The sequence below is a fragment of the Meriones unguiculatus genome, chromosome 1, assembly GCF_030254825.1.
Source record: "Meriones unguiculatus strain TT.TT164.6M chromosome 1, Bangor_MerUng_6.1, whole genome shotgun sequence".
Lineage (NCBI taxonomy): Eukaryota > Metazoa > Chordata > Mammalia > Rodentia > Muridae > Meriones > Meriones unguiculatus.
The window spans coordinates 57,455,546-57,480,675 of record NC_083349.1 but is presented as its reverse complement, the minus strand read 5'-3'; the positions used below and the strand labels follow the sequence as shown (position 1 = coordinate 57,480,675).

Below are 25,130 nucleotides of genomic sequence, written 5' to 3'. Positions count from 1 at the left end.
AACCTCTCCAAACAATGTCAACAACTGGAAACCAAGTGCTCAGATACCTCAGCCTATAGTAGACATATCTTATTAAATTCACCAGAGTATAATAGTTTTATATATTGAGGGTGGTAGTTATTTATATGAGTATATATTCATTATTAAATGGTATGTAGGTATACATCTGTTGTGCTTACATTATTTCTGAGTTTAATGTTGTATTATAGTCACATAGGTGTATATTATATGAACATTATATGTAAAGACCTTTTAAAAACTATTAAATGGAGAAGTGAGAACCAAATAAAGTCATGATTCAGGTATGAGCAAACTAAAAGTTGGCATACTCTTCAGTGTTTTTAACATCCTGAATATAACTTTTAAGTAAGAATGGGAGATATTCATCATTTATAAAATAAACATAAATGTTAAAGTAAAACACAGATTTCTGACGCGCAGAGAATGCAGAGGTGAGTGGAAAGGTAGAGTGAAGATGGAAGATCTGATGATCTCTTACAAGTGAGCTGACTGCTAGCTCCCCAAAAAGCCCACCAAAATGACACAGAATTAGGCAATGGCGAATAGGTTGCTCAACATGGCAATAGAGTATACTGCTCTGGCATTCTCATGCTGGTTTTTGTTCTGAGAGTCACTTTCTGTATTGAAATGTTGAAGATCTCACAACAGTCTAGATTTTGCTTGTTTTCATCTCCTGTGTCTACCTTCAGACCATTCAGGAAGGAACGCTGGACTATGTCACATGCTTATGATCCCAGCACTGAGAGGTGGGGGTATGAGGACAGATAGTTGAAGCCTAGTTTAGATTACATTGGGTGACAAGCACAAGTAAGGAAAGAGCTAAAGTTGCTGCCTCAGGATCTGCTGCTGGGTGCTGTCTAATAGTATTAGAGTCTTCTGGCATTTCAGATGGGCTCATATTTTCTTAATAGATAAAACTGAATAAGGACTTCCATTGCAATTCTGAGTCTATTAAACCATCCTTGTTGTGTTCTAATTCCCTTTGAATTTCAGGTACCATTAATATACAAACTAAGGTTGTAGAACTAGAAGCCTGACATTATATATGACTAGCCTACTCCAGGTTTCTCTATAAAGTTCAAAATAGCTTATCTAGGCTTTGAAAAATGTTTTTGATGGCTCTAAGCTCAAAATTAGACCAGAAATCAAAAGTCAGGAGTTTCGTTCCTGTAATGAGCGTGGTTTAGCTTTAAGTAGTGATTAAATTCTGGTGAGAAGGGTAGTGAGTTTGAGGAAAAACTAGAAGCAGAAGGAAATGGAAAGGTATACAGTGGAGAAAAGTGTGTTGCGAAGTATAAGGGATAGCTATAAGAAAGTTTTAAGTACTTCATTTTCTCTGTGCTTTGGCACAGGAATCTCTTAAATGATTTTAGAATTTGAATTTCCTTTGTAAGTTTCTTCACACCAGTTAAAAATGAAATGAAGATTATTTTATATTCACCTGTTTAATCCTAAGGTATTTCCCAAATGAACATATTTGAACACATTGTCCTTGGTGCAATTGTGCCAGGCAGAAAGTAGGCTTGTGAATTTGGATTTTGTACATGTGAGAAGCAGGAATGTGGCCAGAAAGGTTGAAGCTTTAGACTAGCCTGAGCAACCCATGAGAGCCGGGAAATAGTTCCTTTTAGGTGTCGCTGTGCACCTTATGATTTGGGTTCCCATCCAGATGGCTGGACCATCTCCAGTGGAAAACTTGATGAATTTTTGGTCCTCATGAGACAGGCTTGGAGAGGCAATCCCTCCCACAGTCAGTCCCAGAACAAACATTTGAGAGTTCTCAGAGTGATAGTTTGGAAGGGTTTGAAATGGATCTGAAGCCTGCTTTGTTCAAAGGATCTCAGTGAAGAAGAGCCTTTGTGGGTATTTTCATCGTGGGAGCTAGTTTACTAACAGATTTGAGTCACTCTTCTCTTCTCCACCAGATTTCTTTTTAAAGGTGTACAAGAAATGGCAGGACAGACAGAGGGCTAGAGCTGAAATTCCCAGAAGGATAAAAGTCACTCCTGTTGGATGGATTCCTTAAAAGGTTTCCTCAGCACTTGGAAAGAATGAAGCTCAAAGAATGAAAAGATCAGAGAGGCCCCAGAAGGAGGCCCCAGGGCTCCATTTTCTGATGGAGTCTTAAGTGGTGATGGAGAGGATGGAGGTCTCAATGGAACTGCAAATTATTGGATTCTCCCTCCAAATTACCACCAAATTAACCTTCTGAGAAGGCAAAATTGAGTTTGTTGCTTGCTATGGTGAGAAAAAAAAACTTTCTTCAGAATATTTTAGTAACATCCCTGAAAGGCAGGAATCAAGTCAGACTATATCTGAGGCTTTGGGAGGGGTGTAATTTAAAGTGGGCCTCTCACTGTAGAGTCATGAGTGACACTGGGTAAATGGCTTCATATACTTGAAGATGGATGATGGCCCAGCAAAGCAATAATTTTATGGTAAAGGCTTCAGCGATTCTTAGAGGGTCACTGGTCTCTTATTTTACTACCATCAAACACAAGCACTCTAATGGGGTTTAAATGGAACTTTCTGTACTAAGCAAAAACAAAAACAAAAATATATCTTCAAGTTGTGTCCTGGACACAAGCTTCATGGGATAGGAAGGTCATATTGACAAAAACAGAAATCATAGAAATCAGTACTCAGTTTGCCTGTAGGTGGTTTCTGCTCTCAGTGGGTTACTCTGAATAACTGTGTGGGATTGCTGACAAAAGAATTACAGGTTTTCGTATGATATTTGAAATGACTGAGATTAATAGAAAAGGAGTGAGAACAAAAGTTTATCAAATTGAGAAAATGAAAGTGAATTTAAATTGGAGGCTTTAAAACTATATCTTCATCTTTCATATCAGAAACTGAAGGGCAGTTTCTATAAGTGATAATCAAATAGTGAAATGCTTGATGTGAGAGGCAACACCCTCGCCCTCTCCATAGAACCCTTGGCACTTTTAGCAAGGGAAATGTTGTCTTGGCAAACGGCATTGCAACTGAGAATGTGGGGGAAAGGCTGCAGCTTCGGGGGAAAGTGGAAGCAACGAGACAAGAGAGGCAGAGAACTGGGCTGGACTTGTGCAGGGCATCGTGAAGGGCATCGTGAAGGGCAGGCAGGGGTCTGACAGTGACAGACACAAAAAAGGGCTGGGGACCCTGCGGAGGCTCCTTTCTCTCATCCTCCCTCTCTGCTTCTCCTAATATGTGCCTAAAGTCATTTTTATTACAGTTTTTAGCATGTTTTTTAAGTATTTAGTGTGTTTTTTAAGATTTCCTGTTCATAATTGAAAAAGCAGATGAGTTCAACATTTTCTGTTTTTCATAAAAAACACACACACACACACATACACACACACACACACACACACACCAGCTGAATTTCTTCTCATTTTTCTGTGGTCTTCAGCTGAGCGAGTAAGACTTCAAAGATTTAATCTTCTACCTTGCTCAGTGCACACTTATTCCCTGTGGAAAATGGAACTCTCTTCTTCATGTGCCAGAATTCATTATCCTGACACCTTTGACTATTTTAACCTATCCTGTGTCTTAACTGTCACATTGTAAGTTAGGCACTTTGTAGCTTGGTATATTATTCACTTTATTTTTTTTTAGCTCTTTTTTATCTTTGCACATATTTCTGTCAATAAAGAGTAAGGAGGCTTTATTCTACTTAAAAATTAAGTAATCAGTTTCAGTCTGTAGTACAGTAGTGCTAACAAACACATGAATTATAAGCATCAGCCTGACTTACAGGAATGAACATATGAAAACAGTAACTTGGTAAACTTCTAGAAGATAATTATTTACAAATATAACCCTTGTCTTTTTCAGATGAGTTTGCTGAAATACACAATGACTAACAAAATATTAAGCAGTCAGTCCTTAATTTGGAATCTTTGGGAAATTAAGTTTTTCATTGAGTTTAGGAGTCCTGGGGAAGAAAATCAAGAATGGGCATCATAGCATGGTAGCAGTATTAGACTAGACATAGGAAATGAAGCCTAGCTTTACACTACTAGCTGTGAGACCTTAAACAAATTACTTAATCTCTCTGAACTTTCATTTCTTTATCCATGTAATTATGCTAATGAAAGTACCCATATAATAGGGCTTTGTGAGGATTAATTTAAAGAGTGAATATGAAATATTTATCAGAGTACTCGGTACATGCTGTACACTTAGTATTTATTTTTATCATCAACATCATTACAGTTGTTGGTGTTAACACATTCATCATTTGCCTTCCTTCAAATGACTTTACCTGTGGGACACCTGTTAGAATTAGAATGTTTGCTGAACAGTGGTGGCACACACCTTTAATCCCAGTACTCAGGACGCAGAGGCAGGCAGAGCTCTGTGAGTTCAAGGCCAGCCTGGCCTACAGAGTAAGCTCCACAACAGCCAGGGCTCCACAGTGAAACCCTGTTTTAGAAAAAAACTGAGTGCTCTATCTTTCTTGGCGGTTTTGTGATTCCCCCAGATTCAGCTTGCTTCCACCTAAGAGCCACTGTGGCAGCCCTGTAACGGGCACCTATAGTTCACCCTTATATAGACAGACAGCATTCCTTCTAGACTGCACTTGTGTCTAAGGTGACATCAGAGTCTGTTAGAAAGGGTCTGCAATTCTAATGTCGATGCTAGGATTCTACTGATAGTCTTTCTCTTTTGTTCAGTGTTTTCTTAGGGAGCCTCTTCTGCAATGACTGGATCTGTATTCCCAACTTCTCTTTTTCCTGCTCTTCCAGAAAATGGGTAAAGGAAAAAAATAAAAGGAAAAAAAAAGGCTACCCTCTCCTGCAGTTTTAAGAACCATTTCATTAATCTTTGTGGAAACCCCTGAAGTAGAGGTGGTTCCCAGGGTTCTAAGATAGGAGCCCATTTCTGTGTGATCATCCTGGCTAAGTAGTCCTTGCCCCGCCCAGTCTCTCAGTCTTGACAATCTGTCACTATTCAATCCTCAGTTTCACGGTGTACTTCACTTTAAATTAGAAACAAACAAACAAACAAACAAACAAACCCAAGGACAACCTGAGAGTGTGCTTTGGTTAAATACATCTTTTCCTAAATCTCAGTGCACAAAGTTATTCTCTGTTCCAGGAGTTTGCTTCAAGCCTGAATCTTAGCCATTTTTCTTCCCAAAAGTTAAATGGATTGGAGGAAGCTCTGGTGTCAGAGAGGCTTTGGATTCTCCAGCATTCTGGGCAATTGGGTCTTCCCACCCCTGTCCCTCTGGGTCTTCCTAAGGAGAGCTCATGCTCATATTCCTGTCCTTTGAAGTATTTGCTTTTTATATTTTAGTTATAAAAGTGATATATTAATGATTATTCTGAAAAAATTAATATATTCTAGGTAATGAAAGATTTAATATTCTATTCCTAGATATGCTTCTCTTCTATTAGCTGTGCAACTTTTATGTATATTCATACAGACTTCATATTTTTATGCATACATTTGGAGATTGTTATTAACATGCATAGATCTATGTACTTTTTTTAAAGACCTGAATTAACCTAGAGTATGACTGCACTCTGCTTTATTTAGCAATTTCCCCTATGGCAAACATTTAAAATGCTTCCCATTTTAAGAAATGAAATAGTACTAAGGGAAAGAAGCCTTTCATATGAAATGTCAAATAGGCAAATCTGTGGACAAAAGGTCAATGCTTTTCCAGGCTTGAGAGATTGGGAGTGAGGCTGCAGAGCAATGCTGAGAGATTGGGAGTGAGGCTGCAGAGCAATGCTGAGAGATTGGGAGTGAGGCTGCAGAGCAATGCTGAGAGATTGGGAGTGAGGCTGCAGAGCAATGCTGAGAGATTGGGAGTGAGGCTGCAGAGCAATGCTGAGAGATTGGGAGTGAGGCTGCAGAGCAATGCTGAGAGATTGGGAGTGAGGCTGCAGAGCAATACTGAGAGATTGGGAGTGAGGCTGCAGAGCAATGCTGAGGGGTCTAGAGTTGACAGTTAATAAAATATTCAAAAACTATAGTGATGGATACACAATTCTGTGACTATGCAAAAACCATTGAATTGTATACCTTAATCAGTGAATTGTAGGGGGCTTATATCTCAGTAAAGCAATGGGGGAAATAAATATAGTAGTAATCTAATTAGATATACTCATTAAAGCTAATTAAATTCCAGGTCATCTCCAAGGACTGCCTAATAGTGCTGGTGGCTTTTCACCTCAGCTTCTCATCCACAGCTCCATGTTTTAGGATGAGTTCAGCCTTCTCAGCAGCAGATAAAATTTTCATAGTCTTGAGCCATAATCTTTTGATCCATACCCTTTTCAAAAAGTAAGAGGTATACAAAACCTGAGTTCTGGTTGTTTTCATTTTCTATCCTAAGTATCAAATATGAAATACTCTAGATGGAAGACAGGAAACCAACCCTGTGTCTTTTCACACTGAAGCAGTAAGCAACAGTTTTCAGATTGCTTACCCACACAGACCTTACTCAATTGCCTCATGGATGAAAAATAAATAAATGGGCCCTTTTAGGATGGTGAGAGCTAGAAAGATGTTCTGTACATGCTGGTATCAAGAATCGGGCTTTGAATAGGCCTGAAATAATTTCTTTCTTGTACGTATTAATTGTGTCTCTGAAAGCTTTCTATAGTAGTTTCAGAAGTAAATTTCATATTTTATATGGATAACTCTAAGGTCCCCACATTAAATGATGCTGCTACACTTTAAAGTATAATAGGAATAAATAATGAACACTGCCTAATATGCCACATGGCACAGGTGAAGCCTCACAAGAACTCCCATGAGACAGATACCATCTTTTACCATCAAGGCACATATGGTTAAGTAACTAGCCAAGGTCGGCTACCCAAGGTCATTGCCTTTTCAGCTACATCCTATACCACACTGTCTTCTTCCTGCTTCAGCTTTGAATGTCATGTTAAGTACCCAAGAGCTCTTTTAGATCAAGAGCCCTAGTTGTTTCATTCCTGCCTCCTTCACCACTCCCAGCAGGAGACTTAGCACACTTCAGGTCCTGACATGTGTCAGCAGAAACTCCACCCAAGAACTGTCTGCTTTACTTCCCCCTGTGTAGGCCGACCTGAGCACAGCTAAGTACACCTGAAGCATCCAAGCCCTGTGAACAAGAGTTCACACAGGGGGCCATGTGGAGACTCTGACTAATTCCAAGAAGGGATTTTCTTTTTTGAAAAGGGGATGTTAGGGGGAGTCTAAAGGGAAATGTTAGGAAATTAAAATCTGTGGAATCAGCATGAAAGCTGCTTACGGATTGCATTAGTCATGGAAGGTGAGTTCACTGTTGAAAAAGCGGGGACGTGGAGAGACGGAAAGGATACACAGGAAGGATAAAATGACAGGTATGAGAGTTCACAAAGTGCCTTCAGCTGCAGGAGCACAATCCCAGTCATCCCAGTGCACACGAGCATGTGTGGATCAGATTAGTACAAGGGCCGATGCAAAAAGATGCACATCAAGATGCGATCCAATCTTCAGAGAAGTAAAGTTGACCTCTGGGACATGCAGACGCCCTCTCCAGGGAAGAAATAAATCATCATCCATAGCATCGCACCTCAGTGGAAAGAGGATACTATGTATGGGAAGCAGTTATGTTTTGAAATTACAAGCGAAGGCCAGATAAGAAAAGAACCAAATAAGGGAAGCCTCTTGCTTTGAAGTAGAACTCTAAGGATGTCAAGTACCAAAACAGACACACAGTGCAGGAGATACAGTGAGAATTGGAACCATGACCATATGGCTGGCCTAAGGGCCAATGTCCAGAGTGGAGCAAGCTGGGCCTAGAGACCCTTCCACAGGAAAATTATTTTGTGTGTGAATTTTTGGAGCTTTGTCTTAGAGGCATCTTTGGATACTTCACTCTGACTTATCATTTCTTAATTCATGAAATATGTGAGCAACCCAAGAGTACTACTTCAAAGTTGGAATCAGTCTTTGGAACAAGAAACTAATTAGCTCAGCTTCTACTGTGGGACATTGGAGATATGAGTCTATTCATTTCCTAGTTTCTTGTTTTCTCTTCTTGAAAATGGATAATTTAGCCAGTTGTGTCAAAGTAAGTGTTTTAATGTAGAATTATTTTATCCTTTGAAACCATTCAGCGATCTTTCATTAAATATTGGTCTGCTTTGTGCAAGGTTAGAGTGTGTGCAGTATGTGTGATCCAAAAGGCCATTGTGCCAGGCAGTGAATGGACCAAACACTGACATATATATATGCATGTTCTTTCTACTTTTTTTTTCTAGAAATATCTCTCCTGGAAACCACCTCTGGAGTTTCCTGGCTTTCCAAAGTTTAGATAATGAATCTCCCATTGAATTAATATAACGCAATGCCTTTTTTCCTGAATTATACATATTTTAAAAGCTGTATAGTCCTGCCACCCTCAGTGAGGTGACAACAAGCAAAGCCATCAGATTTAAGCACCTGAAGTTTTACACAATACAGTTCTAAGAACTGTGAATACCCATAAGCACTGTAAATACCCATATATAGTTAGAAGTGAATCAGAAAGAAATAATTTTTTGAAGTTAGACGTGATTATTTTAGGCTGCAAGTAAGGAACAGTTTTTAAAGGGTTCAGTTGACCTTTCCTGGCTAGTTGTCATTACTCAACTCCTACGGAATGTGGCCCGGATTACTTTATATGAAATGTCTTTTTTGTTTTGTTTCATTTTGTTTGGTTTGGTTTGGTTTAGTTTGAGACAGGGTTTCTCTGTGTAGCCTTAGCTGTCTTGAACTCACTTTGTAGATCATGTTGTCCTAGAACTCACAGAGATCCACCTGCCTCTAGTTCCCTGAGTGCTGGGATTATGGGTGTGCACCACCATGCCCAACTGAAGGGCCTGTATTTCTGAAAGTGGATGGAGTAGCTCTGCCTTCTTTAAGGATAAAGGGATCAGGAGTAGATGGGAGCAGAAAAGACAAAGCAGTGTATCCAGCTGCCAAGCCATTACTTACTGCTCATTTTTCTATTTTAATGACAACATTTTTTTAAAGAAATAAAATAATCACACACATTGCCTAGTGTGTGAACAATTTAAAGCTTATTAGTTGTCAGTTTATTGTTAAAAACAAATCCTTCCTCTTAGTCCAGAAGAAGAACTGTGGAGCAGACAAGAGAGTTTCTTAAAGCAAATCAGCATGTATTCATTTGAGAACCTACCAAGCACAGACCATACACAGTTCAAGTAAACACAGCTCAGAAGCCATATCATACGGACAGCACCAAACTAATAGACCACAGCTGAACACAGCAAAACCAGATAAATGGAAAAAGTCCCCAGAGAGAGTCTTTCTTCAAGAAAGAATGTTCAGATCTGACTTTGGGGAGAGGCGAGGAGGAAGGAAGGAGCATCCTGAGGTGAGAATTCCAGCCACAAATAAAAGAAAACCTTGACTAGACTTAGGCTGCCTACCTGGAGTACAGAAAGCACAGTGAGGAAGCCAGAGATGCCAGTGGGATGTAGCACAACTGACAGTACATAGGTAGACTCCAGAAGAAACTGGAATTGTGTTGGGTCCTTTATTTTGTCAATAAAGTAAGTAGAAATGGTGGTCAAGGGAAGCTTCTTTGGTGGTCAGTTTGGAAGTCTGGAGTGGGAAGATCCAGAAAGCAAGAGCATTTCCTGGATATGGTCCTGAGCTGAGATGGAACCCGAGCTGTCCTGAAAGAGCTTAATGAGACAGTTTCTGAATGGAGAAGGCCACAAAAGGAGTATTGCTAACATCCTCTACCCCCTCATTTTTGTGCTATTGAGTCTTGTCTACGCAGACAGATAGGAGTAAGTCAACACATGTTTGTTAACAGATTAAAGAGAAGACCAATAAAGACTGCTTAAGATAATCTAGAGAGCTTAACTGAATTTTGACAGTATAGTAATATTTAAGGAGAAGGATGCAGGAAAGAAGAGAGGAGGAGGAAAAAATGAGGTGGAAGAAGAGATTGGATGCAGATGTGGACAGAGAAGTATGGCTTTTATAGTTTGAAATGCTCCAGGTCACATTTTTATTAAATTTTTATTCTAATAATTTAAATTTATAATTAAAGTATAACTTACAGTTTAATTAAAACTGGAAAATAATAAAAGAATGGAAAGATAACTGAGTAGGATGATCCATTTTTACAGATTTATTGATCTATAACATACATGCCACAAATTAACCCTTTTAAAGTACACAATGTAGTTTATTTTATTTTATTCACAGACTTATGCATCTATCACCAATCTCTAACTTGAGGTCATTTTATTAGCTCCCCCAAACTCCATACCATGGCTTCATGTGTGGGTATAGGAAGGGATGTTGATGTATGTATCTGTCTGTATCCATGTATGTGTATGTCCTTTCCTATGTGCCACCTGACTGTTTTTGAGACACATTCTCTTATAGAACCCAAAGCTCACTGACTCGGGCATGTTAGCTGATCAGCAAAGCCTAGAGCTCCACCTCCCAGCACTGAGATTGCAGTCACATGCCATTTAGCCTACCCTGCTGCCAAGGACTGGACCCAGGTCCTCATGACTGGGCACCTCATGACTGGGCACCTCATGAATGACTGAGCCATCTCCACAGCCTCTCGACATGGCTTCTCAGAAGCGATTCAATCCTAACAATTATCTCTGACACCATAGAACAAAGAACTATGGCAGAATGAACAGCCAACAGCCCAAAAACTTACAGTGATTATTTTTCAAAGGGTCAACAAGGTGGTTCTCATAGAAAAGACACGTGCTGCTAAGCTTGATGACCTAAGTTCAATCCCGGGGACCCACACAGTGCAAGGACGTACACAAGTTTTCTTCTTGACTTCCACACCCATGTCTCCACACCATGCTACATGTGTCCCCACTCTTCACAGACGAGAAAAATAAACAAATGAAAATGAAAAAAAATGAGCCCTCCACAAATGTGTTTGAGAACTATATGATCTTCTAGCAATGTCTTTCTATGTTAGCCCTGTGCACATCTGGAAAGCCTGATCCCAGATGTGTGATTTTCATCCCATGGGGTGGGGCCACAGTTCTGGGGATCCTGCCGGCCCAGCTGTACTCTCAGAGGCCTGTTTATTTGACAGGACCTGCAGGAGGTACCTAGTGGTGGTTGTGTAACCCTTGATTTATAACTGTTTCCAGCCAAAGACAAGTGCTACCCACTCATGCAAACACACACATACACATGCACGCACACACACACACACACACACACACACACACACTATCTATCCATCCATCTATTTGGAGATGAACACAAAGAAGTAAGTACTCACAGGCACCACTGTTGATTTCTCTTCTCTCTCAGATCAACTGGTCTGAATTCTCCCTGTTGCCTCCTTTGCCTGTGGTCTGTCAGCCAGAGGTGATGACAAGGAATATTTCAGACTCTTTCTCCATCTGCTCCAAACACCAGGAAGCTGCAGGCCTGCTTCCCTCCAGGCCAGCTTAGAAATCCTAGTGTCAGGATAGAGCAGACTTCCAAAACCCAACCACAGAACATTTAATACCTGTGCAAACCCATGTAGAATTCCTATGCCACAGGGTCATGGCTTTATGAGTGTTTCCACGACATGGTATTATTACACCCCAGGTCTCTCACCTCATATGTCACTCAAGCATTCTCTGTCAGGAAACCAAGGAATAAACATCCAAAAGGAAGATTAATATTAGAACGACTTAAAGAGTAAAGTTCACCCAACCATATGGTTCAGCTCAGAATGGACGCCTGTGAGCCTGTCCCTTCTCCCCATCCCTTCACCTGCCTTACACTTCATCCTGTCTCAGGAGCCAAACAGGAATGCCCCTGCAGCAGCGTGGCTTGGGCTGCCTATGACAAAGGCAGCAGGGCTGGTTGGTTTTTAAAGAATGCAGAGTCCTAGCAATCATTGTTTTGGAGATGTGACTTAGGAATTAGCAAGTCACTTGCTCTTTAAGTAGTTTTTTGTTTTGTTTTGGTTTTTGTTCATTTCTGTTTCTCAGTACAGACTGCCCTATTTCCTCCCTGAGAGGCAAACTATGTCCCCCTATTTAAGTATGTGTATTCATGCAGAACTCGGGTGTTTTGGGGAACAGATAGGGCTAGAGAAGGATGATGCTGCTGACCAGAAGATCTACTGAGATGAATTTGACCTTCTTTATACTTGTCCATTTTTCTTTCCATTTTTTTTCTTCCCTCTGGAGCCACAGAAATTAATTCACCTCCACTCATGTAGGAAAACCTCTAACTCAGAACTTGTGTGTTCTACTTTGAGAAACAAATGAACAAAAAAACGAACAAAATCAAAGCAACCTTCTGGGAACGAGCAAAGTATCTCCAGAAACAAGCTGTTCCTCGCACTCAGTGTCACACGTGCTACAGTGCAGCATCCCTGTCCTAAGGTGCTGTGCAAAGGCTTGGAGGAAACGGGCAGTTGGGCGACCTCCTAACAGGACTAAGTCTGGCTTGAGAACAAATGTGTAGTTGTTGGTATGGACCCAGCAAGGCTCCCTAAAGAACAGGGAAAGACACAAGAGACTGAGATGCATTGTCTGAAGGCCCCTGAAGAGACTACCATGAAAAGCCTCCCATACACAGCCACCATGCCAGACCCTCTGTGTTGAAAGGTGGTGGGCTTTGTGGGAAGCGTGCATGTACAGCTCATTTCAGCTAAAGAAAAACGACTCTCTAAGGGAATGTCATAGTGAGAGCTCAGTCCTGGGCCACAGTACGCAGATACACCGCTTTCTCCCTTATTAAAGAATGTGTTTGCTCTCTCAACATCAATTTTCTTCACTTACTGCATATGAAAAACAAATTTTCATTAGCTACCTGGCAGAGCTGTGAGAATTCAAGAAGATGTGGTACATTCCATAGTGTTCCGAAGTGTTCTTATTAGGAAGCAATATTACAAAGACAGCCAGTTGGGGCAAGGTTTTGTCCTGCCAGGTGCTACAGAAGGTCCAGAAGTGAGCACCATAGCTAAGCGCCCAGGCTCTGGACTCCAATTTAGGATGTAACCTTAGGGAAATGCTCCATTCTTTCCCTTTGTCTTCTCTCCCCTTCCTCTCTCTGCCTTCTCCTCCCCTCCCCTCCGCTTCTCTTCTTTTCCATTCTCTTCTCTCCCTTCCCTCCTTTCCTCTTTCCCATCATTAGCAAAACGAGATGATGATGGGGTGCTGTTGCTGGTAATAGTACCTGTTTAGGTAAAGATGAATGTATCACACATGTGAAACACTGGCTGCATCTGCTTATGTTAAATGCTCTGCAAATATGGTCATCCGATGCAGGGAGGCCAAAGAAAGAATCCCTCAGGTTTCATCTGCTTAGGCTTCAGCTTCTTCTTTCTCCCCTCTACAAAATAACAAAAATGACCGTTTGGCATAGAAAGTGCCTGTGCAGACCACTGGAACCAGTGTTCCTTTCTGCTCCACACTAAGTAATGTGGACATCACTCATAACAGGAAGGCTATTCAGAAGGGGAACTCGAATTGCAGTTTGCACAGGATTGTCCCCAGTTTATGTCGGTAGTCATGAGCAAATATCCAGGTTCGATAACAGTCTGCAGAGTCACACAAGATATCAGACTCTTCAGAAGAGGGTTCAATAAAGGTTGGAAGCGTTAAGTTACTGGGAACATTTAAGAAATTTTCCCCTCAGAAACATTTAAAATATGCCCATCTGGCTGAGCTGATTTAGAACAACTGCAAATAAGCACTCAGTTTTAAATGCTTAAAAAGCTTTGTTTGGTTTAGTTTAACTAAACTGCCTTGCCCTGCCTCCAGGAGGTACGTAGGTAGTAAAATTAATGGAAACAACATATTTAACTACTCAATTGGCCAAACAAAAATTGGTTTGTCCTGTGGGCTGGTGGATGTAGATGAGCAATGATTATGAGTATAAAGCCATAAAATTCTGCTTCGGATTGCAGGAAAGAAATACTGTGGGTTTGGACATGAACAAATTTTTGGACAACTATAAATCTGAAAAAAAGAATATAGATTACTACATAAAGAAATTATAACAATAGTTACCAATGTGCCAGGTTGTATAAATATGTGAACACATTTCACCCTTAAGAGATCCTGTAAATTTAGTGCTACTATTAAAAGTGTTTACAGATGAAAAACGGAGTCACATAGATTTAAGGAACTTGCTCAGTTAATGATAGAGGCATAATGTCTGTCCCAGGCCTGTGTGTGTGTTAGTGTAAATGGGCTGAGTGGAAAAGGGCCACAGCTCCAGCAAGTGTGAGATGCTGTTCACCATCTACAGTGAAAGCGCCCTGCCCTTGTTCTCTATGCTGCTCAGGGCAGCAAGGAGCAGGAAACCCCGGGAATGCACACAGGTTGAAAAGAGAAAGAAGACAGGTTTCCAAAGACAGGAAAGCTAAGGACAGGGCTAATACTCTTCATGTTTTTTGACTCATAGTGAGGATGACCTTTCTGCCATCTGTGCTATCCGCACACCTGGCTAGACTGGGAGAAAGAGGTACTTCTTTTAAAAAAAAAAAAAAGGAAATTTGTTCTTGATAGCTCACCTCCCAGAACTCTGAGGCTGAGCAGAGGACAAAGTCTCCAGGTAGGGTACACAGCACTCCACCTATTGTAATAAAAAATGATCTCTGTTTGCTCCCCTATGGCATTTGAATTCTTACTCAGAGGAATCAAAGCAATTCTGCCTATTACTTCCTCAGTTCAAGCCCAAGTTCCTAGGTCAGCATTTACTGTTTGCCTTGTGCACTTTCTTCTTCTGCCCACTGCTGCTCTCCGCCACTAGACTGCACCCCACCCTGACTGTCTCTTCAGTCATCTTACCTTGCACTGACACTCTTCTCTGTAAAGCTTAGCATCCTCGGCTTCTTTTTCTCTTTTCTTTCTACATTTTTTTCTTTTTGGGACAGGGTTTCTCTGTGAAGTCCTGGCTGTCCTGGAACTCACTCTGTAGACCAGGCTGACCTTGAACTCACAGAGATCCATCTGCCTCTGCCTGGGATTAAACGCATGCACCATCACACCCAGTTCTCTTTTCTTTTTAACTTATTAACTCACCTATCTGACAATTAGATATACATTCACTATTTATGATTACACTAACATTTACAAACATAACCTATTATGTGCATGACTTCACCTCAGAGGCAGGTGAACCAGTTTTACCCTTTGGTGACTTACCCTCTGATGAGAAGGAAAAGCAGCCTGTGAGAGTTAACGTGCAGATAAAGCTTTGTAAGAACCTGGCAAGTCCCAAATTACTTCTGTCTGGGAGGAGAATACAAACTGATCTAGAGTCCTGTAGAAGAGATGGTTTCTGAGCTACATTCCAAAGAACTGACAGTTATTAGGGTTTGATTATGCAGTTAAACGAACAAGAGGATTCCGGACAAAGGCTGACTTCTAGTTCGTGAGGAAGAAAGCGCATCATGTGGTTAGACTGCTGAAGGGGGTCAGGGGGTGTAAGTTAAGGAATTAGGTTGGCACCATACTAATGGACCATGTGTGCTTCACTCAGGACCTCCGTGTATTTGCAGTGTGAAGTTTAAAAAGTAGAGTGCAGAACTGGGGTGGTAGTCGATTTTAATCCCTGCTCACCTTTCTACTCTGACTCCTTCTGTCTACCAATTCTGGCAGTCTCATTCCCCAAACTTCCCTCAAATCTGCTCCAGTCAGCACAGCAGGTTCTTAGGTCCTTGTAATGATGGCATCCACTTTCTGCTTTCTCCCTTCCTTTGCTAAGAAGCCAGTTTTCCTTAAAGTATGGCCAGATCCCACTGTGATAAACAAGCAGCAGGGGAAGGGGCAGGCCACACGTGCTTGTCCTACACTCAAGATGCCACCTGATGTGGGTGCTTGGATCTGAACTTGATCCCTCCGGAACATCAATGCATGCTCTTAACAGCTGAGCTCTCCAGCTGTAACATGGACATTCCTTTCTATTGACTACATTCCTAGGAATGGAGTGGTAGGGTCATAAAATGTATATATGGTCAGGTGTAGATGCTCTGCAAATATCTGTAAGGTTCCCATTTTCACAACCAGCTCGTAAAGGCTCTAGTTTCTCCACTTGTACCTGATTTTTAGTTCCATTTTAGCCTCTCTGGGTGTGCAGCTGTATCAGTTCTTGTCCTGACCACTGTGAAGTCCATCATCTTCCTGTCTGCTCACTGGGCAGACCAGCCACTTTGATGAAGCATCTGCTCAGGCTTTCTGATCATGTTTCCATCAGTTTATCTGTGTTTGTCACTCTATTCTGAATATGAAGTTTTTTGAGAGATAATTGTCCTATGAACATCTTCTTCCCTTCAGTCGCTTGCCTTTGTACTCCTTCTGTGATGTCTTTTGATGAAAACCCATTCTGAATTCTAGCATTATCTAATTTTCAGTCTTCTTTTTGGAACTGCCTTCTTGGTATGATTTGCATGTTCTACTGTTACAAAGATGTTTTCCAGTGTTTCTTCTAACAGCTTTTTATTTCACCTTTTACATTTACATCTGAAATGTACCTGGAATTGTTTATTAGGTGGGAGTCAATAAACATTTTCCATGTGAATTCAGCTGACTCAGTATTATTTATTGAATAAGATCATCCTTTCCCCAGTGCACTGAATTGATGCCAGGCCGTAAATCAGATTATTACACACATGACGGTTAATTTCTGTACTCTTAGGTTTCATTTGTCAATTTGTCTGTTCTTACAACAAAGTCTCAGTGTCTTAATTATAATAGCTTTATACTAAGTCTTTATAGCCAAATATGTAAGAACCTTCCAGCCTTGCTTTTCTTCTTAAAAATTAGTTATGCACTTGGCCTTTTGCCTTTCTATGTAGATTTTAGAACTGGCTTATTAATTTGTGTGAAATGATTTGCTAAAATTTTAACACAGATTGCATTGAAGCTGTAGTTTAAGGTAAAAAGGATTAATAGTCTACAGTATTATTGACTATTCTACAAATATGCTAAATTCTTTCATTTGTTTAGATTTCTCAATTTCTCTCCATAATATTCTATCATTTTCAGAGTGAAAGTCTATTGTACCTTTCATTAGATACATTTGTAGGTATTGAACATCTGTTGGCTGTTAAGGTTTTATTTTCTATGTAGTTGTTCCTAGTATATGATAATAAATTAATTTGGTTTGTATCAGTTTTATATCTAATGATGTTAAATTTATTGTGTTTGTGTGTGCGTGTGTGCACACACACGCACACTTAAGATTCAATGTAGGATCTTACATATGTTAGACAAGTATTTCACTACTGAACTATACACCCAGCCCAAATTCACTGAATTTTAATCACACATAAATCCTCTTTTTTACACATATAATAATATTGTTGGAGGATAATGCTTTTATTTCTTTCCTATTCTACATATGACTCATATTTGAATGGAGCCATCTTTTTAAAAATAATTTAATTATTTTTATTTTATGTGTATTGGTATTTTGCCTGCATATGTCTGTGTGAGGGTATTATATCCCCTGGAACTGGAACCACAGACAGTTGTGAACTGCCGTGTGGGTACTGGGAATTGAACCTAGGTCCCCTGGAAGAGCAGCCAGTGCTCTTAACCCCTGAGCCATCTCTCCAGCCCCAAATGTGGCCATCTTTTGTTTAATAATATAGTTCTGGGAGCCATGTGTCCTGCATTCCAGAGGTCACTCTCCACACTTTCTCCTAGACCTGGACTCTGTGTTGTAACCTAGTAAGCTGATTCCCGTCTTCATCACTGTCAGTCTTACTTGACTAAAAGTGAAGTAATAGATAATATTAGAAGTATAAATAATAGAAAATAAAGTTGGGTGATCAAAGGGCTCCTTCTTCAACTCAGTCTTTTGTGGAAAGGAGCCAAGTCTCCTAGGGACAGTGTTTTTTGCATGACCAGCTGTACCCTCTGCTATCCTCATGCTAACAAGAATATGCTTCCACAGCAGTAATACTTCAGAGTTTTATTCTACTTTAAGGAAACCTGACTTGGTTTCCTGAATACTTATTTTGTTGATAATGGGACTTTTAAAAATGCTGTTTTTCATTCTTTTTGTTGTTATTATGGATGTGAAAAAGAATAAAGTTAAACTTTCTTTAGTCTATTATCTATGGTAAGATGTCTTTTTCATATTTATAAAAACTAAAATTTATAATTTTATTACAAACTTTATATATGCCCGTTGTAGAAAGAATAGAAAATAAGTGAAAGTACACAAAAGAGCAATAAATACCCAAGTAGTATGAACTTACTCACTTGAAGCAAAAGCAGCAAAAACTTTGGTGTAACTGAAAGACAAGAGGTGTTAATGGATGAAAGAATGCCTTAGGGAGCCTGACTGTGCCAAAAAGTATAGTCCTCAAAGGTGAGTTTAGTTAGGCAAGTCAGTGGGACCAGCCGACTGTGCAAACATAAACAGCTCTCAAGAGAGCACATCTAGGCAGGCAAATATATACTGGGCTGTGCAGGGAAGTGGGGACTGCAGAAAAGGCAGTGTGCAAACAGCAGCGTGCTCAGAGGGGAGGCATAAAGAAGGTGGAATCTCAGTCATTAGAGGTGCTGGAAGGCCTATTAAATTACGTTCTAATCCCTGGGGTAATGCTGAGTCATTCTCCTCAAACACCTTCATTTAAAGTGTTTGGCTAATGAATCAAGAGGGAATTACTACTTCACCCTAGGGAAGATTTTAGGAGCCTTAAGAGTGAAAGAGAGTCTAGCTAAGTCTAGACTAGTGCCTACCAAAGCATGCGCCATATACAGTTAGAAACATACAAAGATATTTTAATGGCACAGAGATTTATGTCACCTTAATAGTTGTATTTATTTTGTGTTAAAAAACCAGTTACTACAGTGAGGCCAAGGTTACCTTGATATTCTTATTTAAGGCCTCAGTGACTTAAAGAAAACTATTAAGCAAACAAAACACAAATATTGTGCAGACAAAAAATCTGCTATAGAGAAAAACATTTATCTAAGCCTTGAGAAACTAAGTTGGGAAGGCTGAGTTGAGACAAAAGCACAAATCTCTTTATTTCCAGGCCTGTGTGGTTTCTTCTACAATGGACAGATTTTTCTGTTGTTTTGACAGAATTCAAAAGTACAAGGGTTTCCAGACCCTTAACTTACCCTCTGGATAATTACTGCACTTTAATGAACTCATCTTTCTCCACTTTCATGTAATTACCCATGTCAGCATTCCAAAATACTATGGAAGGTGACAGAAGGAAATAGGGTGCTGGTACCAGAAGAGATAGGAGTTGGTTTTAGGCAGACAAAACTAGCATGTGTTCACTAACAAGCCCCATCTTCCCTCCAATGGGGAAGCTTGACCTGTCTCTGCCCCTTTCTGCACTGCCAGTGAGCCCTTCCTACAGCATATACCCTGATCCAAATAGGGCCACTTCCATTAGAATAGAGAACAGACTTCCCCTGCAGTGTGATAATCCCTGCACACCTCTCAGCATTGTCTTTCCTTCCCCTTTCCTGCCCTCCCAATTAACTCCCTTTATGCTTTAGTCATGAGATAATAGCCATCCTTTCCCCAACCCCCATTTTCCATGTGGCTCCAGGATTCTACACAGATACCAAAATCCATGGAAGTTTCAAATCTCTTCCATGCAATAGCACAGTGTTTACATATAACAGGCACACACCCTCCTGCATACTTTAAACTATCTCTAGATACTGATAACACCTAATCTACTATAGACCGTGAACAGTCATTATACTGCTTTTAGTGAATAATGAGAAGAAAAATATTTATAGTGCAGGTAACTTTTTCTCGGATATTTTTAGTTTGTAGTTCATTGAAGCCACAGAGATGGACGTGTGGATATGAGAAACCACTGTGTTTATTACTCTTCAAATGTACAGTAATGTTTGATGGATTTTCATTCATTTGCTATTTTGTTCTTCAGTGATTTGATGCTGAAGGTTCACCATAAGCTCAGTAGTGGAGGTACAACAGGAATAAAAAAGTAACTGGTTTACTGCATTCATCAAGCTTGCCTTTGGGGAGAATAGAGGACAAGATAGAAGTTAAACAAATAATGGTAGGGGAAAAGTCATTTTATGTGCTTTGAAAGAAATATAAATTCTACAGTGAGAAATCAGTAATAAGATTGGGGGTCATTTAGGTTTTTCCTGTGAAATGATGTATAGCTTAAGAAATTGGCTGGGTTAGGAGAGGAAGTTCTGGTAGGAGTAAACCAAACTGGAAAGTGGTGTTTTTAAGGATCAAAAGAAGGACAGCATAATTAGAACAGGGAACAGAGAAACAGCTCATGAAGAGTTCATGAAGAGACAGGAATACATAAGTCCAACCAAAGCATTTTCCTTGGTACAAACCCATTTACATGGGGACAAGTTTGAGTTTTAAGCAAAAAGGAAACGCAGGTCCAATTCTGGTTACCCCCACCTCCCTCCTTCTCCTGTCTTGTCTCCCTCCTATCCCTGCAAACTCCTTCCCTTACCTGCACGTCACTTCTCACGTTTTCTTTTGTGACACACTGCATTTAGGCAGGGCCACCTTCATAATTCTGGATGGACTCAGCTGAGGTACACACTGAAAAAATGAATGTTCTTCCTCCAGAATCCATGAGTAGCCAGTTGTTCAGCAGGGAGAAATAGAGACCCTTAAGCCCCTCCTAAACCAAGGTTGACTAGAGACAGGCCCAGGCCTATGCAAGCTCTACCAGACATCCAGTGATGCAGCAGTGACAGAACTGTTATGTAGATAAACAACCAGTCTCTTGTTGGATTTGGGCCTGCTCCACAGGAGGAAATTCATCCTTGGTATTGAAATCCAGTCAAAAACCCATGGCTGAGGTTTTAGACCCTAGGGCAAAACTTACTATGGTTGTGGAACAGGTTTTTAAAATGGAATTTTCTCTAGCAATGAGGGAATAGACTTAACATGTCACAATATAATAAGATACAGATAATTAGAGGAATCTAAAGTATAGGACAAAGTCAAGGGGATCCTAAACACTCAAGATACTTCATTCTCAGTGTTGGAAGGGTGGTGATAATAATAGTTTGCATTGTCATCATATCAGGAAATATTTTACTAAATAGATTGAAGTATCTAATTTAATATAACAGCAGCTCTATATTTTCCTCATTAAGCAGGTGAAAAATTGAGACATTGAGTTTTAAACAACTTTCCCAGGGTCTCAAAGATAGTAAGTGGGATGAAGATAGAATTTAATTCAAGTGCCTTATTTCTAACAATTCTACTCTTACCCAACATAATGAAGTGATACATGGTTTGAGATTGCAAGGATGGACATATTGGATATCAGATGGCCTGAAATTATAGAGAAAAATGGTATTTGAGAGCACCCAGTACATATATGCAAAAGAAGGAAGGAGTACAGGACAGGGATAATTTGTGACTCAATCATGGAATAAACTCAATAGGGCTCCAGTTAAGATTACCCACAATACTGAATCTGTGGATTCTTGCCTGCCACAATGAAAGAAATATGAGTGTCTGTGTAGATGAATGTGCCTATTTTTCTTGAACCTTTCAGAATAGATTCAGATGCTGATGTGCCTAGAAATATAGTTAAGGAGGGAAACGGACCTGACATGTCAGGTACTTAAAAGCTCAAACAGGATTCCTACCATGGCGTACCTGGAAGTGTTCAGTGGTACTCTCTTGCTCTCCCCTACCTGCAGGTTGAAAATAATACACACCTGTATCTGATTCTCTGACACTGACAAGGGAGAGAGGGTAAAGGGAACCTGTCACCTTACTGTTGGCAAAGTGCTCTTTTTCTGTCTAGTGCCATTCATTAAGTTATCAGAGAAATGAGCTGTGTAAGGACTCTGAGAAGTCAGCAATATATCTTTTCTCTTGGCTGTTGCTTACTTGTTTTGTCCTATGAAATATGTCATCATATTAAGTATTTGTGTGCATATTTGGCACCATGAGATCATCAGCTTTGGACAGCAGGGACTGTGTGTGAAGTGTTCATATTTGTGTTTCTAAGACCCAGTGAAGTACCTAGACTCCCTTAAGTATGTAAGTCTCTAAGATGAATGATTGTAGAAGAAAAGACCTTTTACTGTCCTTCTTGGAAATTGTATAATTTAAATAGTTACAAATCTATCAATTGTTAGACAAAAGTACCACCAATCTATTTAAATACTGTCACATTGTTTTTTTAAAATAATTTGTGGAAACAAATTCGATTTTTCAGTAAACATAATGCTTACATGTGGTTCATAATTTAACATAAACAGTACATATCAAAGAAGCATAGCTCAGCTGTTGTTTAATTATTTTTGTTATTTGTAGCTCAGCTTTGAAAAGCTGAATCTTAACCATTAAACCCTGCCATAAGATAAGGATATCTTAATGTTAAACCCTTCTTAATTATAATTGGAAAACAATAAACTATTTTTTTAACTAGTAGTATTCTAACACTTACTTCACACGAATATGTTCTATTTTTTTAGTCATATGAAGAGAATTAATGAATAATTTGCAGTGAGCCATCTGAGTCCTAAATAATGATTAAACACTAACCAACACCAAAACATAGCTATTTCTTTTCCTCATATTTTACTTCATTCTTTTTAATTTGATGCAGTTTATATAATAGTATTATAGTCTCAAACTCACACAACCTTAAATTAAATTATCCCAGTATTTCCTTTTCACATCTAGAATCCAATTATATCGTGGTGGATGCATTTGAGATGACTATGCAATTTCAACTTGCTCTTTCCTAACTGGATTATAATTCTTAATGTGTTATGGATTAGTTGCTGTTGTTTACTTAATTTTCTTACTGTTTAACTTTCGCTCTATCTCACAAACTATATTTTCAGAGACCAAGCATTATCTGTATAAATTATTTATGTTCTTCTTAAGGAGTTTATATTTTATATGTTTGGTTTATTACTCCACTATCTTTTGGATTCTGTTTTCTATTCATGTAGCCTTATTTTTTTTAATGATTATTTTGCTTTGTTCATATGCTCTTGATTTTCCCCAAAATGTGTTTAATGCACACTTGTAAATGGTTTTAGAGAATGGTCAAGCCAACCATAATTGCATTTGGCCTATTATATCTTTACGGTCTAGCGAAGGGCAAAGCCATAAGCCCTTACCATATGGGCCAATTTATGTCACACCATTTACAGATGACAGATTTGCTCATGACCTTGTTCAAAATTCACACAAATGTATATTTTTACCCACAAGAGACACTAGGGGAAAACATATGTATGAATAAATCCCAACCCAACTGCTAAAAAATAGTTCAGTACATATGCTCTGCCACTTATAGTTTATTCAAGCAATAAATGTATTAATTTAATCAACAAAAATTTACTTCCTTTCATACTCCTGAAACTATTTTAGTTCCTAAGGATACACAGTGAATGAGAGAGACCATTATGTTTCCCATGGAATTTTCAGTGTTACAAATCCCTTTATTTCCATAATTAATATGCTAAGTAAGGTACTGTGCTATATAAAGGTAAATACTAAAAACTTTTACATATCAAATAGGGTGCTTGAAAGGCTGGCTGTGGAGATGAATCTAAGAATATCTACAGGCTTGCCTGCTCTGTTCCACAAAGCCAGCCTTGTACAAGGGCAGGTACCAATCTTGCTTAAAGGAAACTCATAGTTCATTAGTAAAAAAAACAGATATCAAAACAAGCAATTACAGTCATATGAATGTTCCAATTTAAAAAGGATAGTGTCTAGTACAAACTATATAACAGTGTACAAACTACATGGAATGTCCTAGAGTCAGAGACAGCTTTGCTGAAAAAGCGGGTTTCAAATAAGACCTCAAGGCCAAAGAGTTGGATCAGTAGTTAAGAGAACTTGTACTTGCAGAGGACCCAGGCTTGGTTGCCAGCGCCTCCATGACAACCCACAACCATCCAGTCCCAGGGGATCTGATGCCCTCTTCTGGCCTCTGTGAGCACTGCACCCTTCCAGTACACCTGCATGCATGTAGGCAAAACATCAATACATATAAAATAATAAAATAAATAAATACTAAAAATAAAATAAGATAGCTGGGCAGTGGTGGCTCATACCTTTAACCCCAACACTTGGGAGGCAGAGGCAGATTTATTTCTGAGTTCAAAGCTAGCCTGGTCTATAGACCGAGTTTCGGGACAGCCAGGGCTACACAGAGAAACCTGTCTCTGAGACAGATAGATAGACAGACAGACAGACAGATAAGACCATTAAAAAGGAGACTTGGTATCATTAATAGTGTTAGAAATTGGTGCTCTTCCATTGGGTAGAAGAGTCATTGGTTTGCCATTTCCTCAATCTCTGCTTCATCTTTATCCCTCCACTTCTTGTAGGCAAGGCAAATGTTGAGTTGAAGGTTTTATGGGTGCATTGGTATTGTTCTTCCTCTACTGGGAGTCCTATTTGACTACAGGAGTGGAAAGTTCAGGCTCCATGTCCCCCATTGTTAGGGATCTCATCTAGGGTCATCCTCATAGATTCCCAGGGGCCTCTCATGTCCCAGAGATGATCCCAATCAATTTCCATTCTCTCTCCAGGTCCTCCCCTCCCACTCACCCTCACCACCTCTCACCCCTGCTCTCCCCACACCTGATCCCTGCCCTCATTACCTTCCCCACCCCCTCTCCCACAAAGCTCCCACACTCAGTCTACTTCAGATGACTTTTATTTCCTCTTCTGTGTGAGATTCCTGTATAGTATTCCATTGTATGAATGTGCCACATTTTCTTCGGTTGAGGAACATGTTGTTTGCAGCTTCTGGCAATTATTACAAATAAAGCTGCTATGAACTTAGCTGAGCAAGTGTCCTTGTTGTATGGTAGAGTGTCTTTTGGGTATGTGTCCAGGAGTGGTATAGCTGGGTCTTAAGGTAGAACTAATCCCAATTTTCTGAGAAACCACTAGATTGATTTCCAAAGTGGCTGTAAAAATTTACACTCCTGCCTACAATGGAGGAGTGTTCCCCTTGCTCCACATCCTTACCAGCATGTGCTGTCACTTGATCTTTTAATCTTAGCCATGCTGATGGGTGTAAGATAGACTCTCGGAGTCATTTTGATTTTCATTTCCCTAATGACTAAGGACATTAAACATTTCTTTAATGTTTCATCCATTAGAGATTCCTCTGCTGAGAATTCTCTTTATCTTTGTAC

The 25,130-nt window shown here is 39.8% G+C and overlaps 1 protein-coding gene across 2 annotated transcripts in view; it reads left to right on the top strand.

Annotated features, from left to right (window-relative positions):
- Hpse2 (heparanase 2 (inactive)) overlaps positions 1 to 25,130 on the top strand; it is a 592,793-nt gene that overhangs the window by 496,700 nt on the left and 70,963 nt on the right. The gene's annotated exons all lie outside the window — the stretch shown is intronic.